The sequence below is a fragment of the Meleagris gallopavo genome, chromosome 2 (genome assembly GCF_905368555.1).
Source record: "Meleagris gallopavo chromosome 2, MGAL_WU_HG_1.1, whole genome shotgun sequence".
Taxonomy (NCBI): domain Eukaryota; kingdom Metazoa; phylum Chordata; class Aves; order Galliformes; family Phasianidae; genus Meleagris; species Meleagris gallopavo.
This window is the reverse complement of record NC_139405.1, coordinates 76,012,172-76,015,410: the sequence shown is the minus strand read 5'-3', so window position 1 is coordinate 76,015,410 and position 3,239 is coordinate 76,012,172. Positions and strand designations below refer to the sequence as shown.

Genomic DNA, 3,239 nt, shown 5'->3' with positions numbered 1-3,239 from the left:
TAATTTGTCTTTAAAGGCAACTTCACAGATAATCAATTTACAATCCCTTTCTTCCTTGGTGGAAGAGAGATCATCTGCTTAATACAACAAATACAATGTTAACATGTTACTGTGTGGTTAGTGATTGCTGCAAGCAAATGTTCCAATGCTTATACTCCTTTTCCTCCCACGCTGGAAACAGATAACACTGCCAATGTCTTCTTCAGTGGGCACAGTTCCAGTTCCGATACTGGTCTTTTCATGCTAAATTGGCAGCTCATGAAAACTCCCCTTTCCTTCTCTCCCTGACTAGATGGAGAAGAAAATGAAAGCTTCAGTCCATGCCTTTTCTGTAACCACAACTTCCCTCATGCCACCTGAAATTTCAAGTATTTCTTTTTACAAGTGCTTCATGTTGATACTTCCACACCACCTCATCTACTTCTTTTGATCTCCTACGTAACTCCTCAAGAAGCACTCATTAGTTTGAATTTATGTATCAATGCTGCATGGCCTACCTGCAACTTCCATTGTTTTGAGTTGTTACAGATGCTCAGTATCAAAAAGTCTGCATACCTATACATTTCCTAAGGTAAGGGCCAATAGTTTGTTTCTTTTTCATATATGGAAGCTCACCTCTCATTTCCCTACTGCTACTGTTATCCTTCCCAAAGAGGGCAGTTTGATGTTTTGGAAAAAGTGTTATTTTAAATATGCAGAGACAGTAATTTTGGTTCACGTGCAGTTTTTGATAACAGTATCTGCTAAACAATTTCAATAACTGTTTCAGCAGGATTTTAAAAGCATGGTCCCACTCCAAGCGAGAACATCTCTTCAGGTGTTACACTTTCTTCCAGTTACAGATCCACATTTGTCAAGCAGCACTGATAAAAACGTTCCAACTCACTGGAAAAAGGAGAACAAGGTCTAAATAAAATGGTTCATTTGAGGAGGAAGAAATTTAAACTTGCAAATAAGCACAGAATTGTATACTTTTTACTTTTTTTTTTCTTTTTTTTTTTTTTCTTTTTTTTTGCAAAAGCACCTAAAACTGCACAGAACTTGTAATACTTTTCAGTAAGTTCAAATCTAGTCTTCTGATCTCATCTCAGATGCCGGATCCGTAGTATGTTTTTCAGCAAAGAATTCAGGTTCGGGATAGGATCATCATAGATGAGATGCAGAAACTGTACTACAAAAGTAAATCTAATGCATGATTTACTTCTTTGATAGCATTGCTGATTACAATGAAAAAGTAGAACATTCTTCATCCTTTCACACGTAAAGTAAGTATTTAAAACTTCACGGGTAGATTTTAAGGTTAGCTAAGGTTAGGCACAACCACTGGCACATGCAGTCCCTTGGGTAGTAAATGATCTTATACTTAGTACACAGAGTAAGCAGTAAGTTACAATACAAACCTACTGTATCAGTTATTGAAGCGTATTAGCAACAGTCACAACACTAAAAATGTCTTTCTTATAAACACAGACTTACTTCAGACTTAATCATAAAATGCCTGAAAGCTTTTTAATTACATACCTGAACAAATTAGAAGCATTTGCTCATACAATTGTGACCGTTTTCCTGCTGGAAAAGACATTCATTAGCTCAGAAATGTTTTCTTCCATCACTCAAAACACAACTTACTATTTGGTCTCTCATACATTACTAAGCATGTGGTGGAATAACACCAGTACTTATTAAGCTCCAGAAAACGTAACCTACAAGTGTTCTCACATCAGAGTAAGTTTCTTTTTATTTGTCTTGCCTGGACATTACTTAAGTTTGCTATAAGCTGTGACAGACAACCAATCTGTTAAGTCTAAGTCTCCCCCTACCATAATCAAACACTTAATTTCTGAAAATGACAGTGAGAATATGGTTCTCAGCAAAACATTGACAGCCCAAATCAATCAACAAGCATTATATTAAAAAACTGTTCTTCTATGCAGGACACCTGAAGCAACAGGAGAATTAAGCATGCTATCTTGAGCTGGAACTGATAAAACTTATGATTAAGACCAATATAGGTGATGAAACATTTCAGCATTTCCCATGATTCACATACACAAACTACTGTATTTCAGATATGCCATCTGCCGTAAGTGTTTACGTGTCACCTCATACTTTTAAATGGGGTTGACATGATAATGCAGTTTTAAGTACAGTCATTGAAACAGTTTGCCAAGTTTTCAAGGCCCAAAAGAACTACTAAGTCTATCATCTTTACGTTTTACCTGTCATGCCACAATAATAATCTAATCTCAAAAGTCAGACACATGCGTTTTTATAATTTAATTCTATCATTTATTGAATTCATACCTTCAAGAAGCAGCCTTCAAGCATCCCTGCAAAGACAAGAATTGCACCAATTAGTTTTATTAACAAGGCTTGCTACTTCCAGCTTTCCTCTAGACTCCTGTCTAAACAAGACATTATTTTACAGGTAGCACTTCCACACAAAAAGCTTCATTCCTGTGTTTAAACTTTACATACTGGGACAAAACTCATTCTTTAAAATAAATTGTTAGTAGCAGTCTTTAAATGCCTTTCTTTAGGAAGGAGTGAAATAAAATTATAGACGTCTGGTTGGACAGCAAAATTACAACCTCACACTTCCAGATTTTGACTTTTTAAATAAAAACTGAACTTGTATAGAAATTGTGCTTCGAACCTCACATTTCATTGAGAAGGATTAAATTCAGAAAAATGAGAAGAACGAAGACATTGAGCTCAGCTACCAAAACAGCTGAAGCACAATGAGTGTTCTTGTGCACTTTCTGACTGCTGCAAGTAAATTTAGACTAGCCCTTCTGAATTAGGTTAACACTAGCTAGAGCTGAAACATCTTTAATTCATTACAATTCACCTCTAATCATTAACTTTAGCAATCCTTAATGTCCACATCAGAATACACCCTGAGTTAACAGTGCTTTTGAAGGAGTCATAGTGCAAGTGTCATCAGCTAACTCAAAACCCAACAGTGCTTCATTTTCTTACCAGGGCACTTTCAATACTTGGTGAGTTTCCCATTTTTAGGCTCCAAAACAAGATACCTCAAATTACACACATCTGAGCTTGTCCTCTCCCTTCTTTTTAAAGGTGCTACCATCTGCTGGGCAACAGCACGTCCATAAGCCATTTTCAGTAGTGTACCAAAACCCTTATTCACAATATTGAGCTTGTATATGAGGACAGCATAGAAGTAAAACTAACTGAGAGAGTGAGTGACAGAAAGATTAAATGACTTTTGAAAG

The 3,239-nt window shown here is 36.2% G+C and overlaps 1 non-coding gene across 1 annotated transcript; it reads right to left on the bottom strand.

Moving 5' to 3' along the window:
* Positions 1–1,084: 1,084 nt before the first annotated feature.
* LOC116216395 (small nucleolar RNA SNORD50) lies at positions 1,085–1,155 on the bottom strand. Its single transcript, XR_004159076.1, has one exon. It is a non-coding gene; the product is annotated as a small nucleolar RNA SNORD50 (small nucleolar RNA).
* Between the last annotated feature and the right edge of the window lie 2,084 nt (positions 1,156–3,239).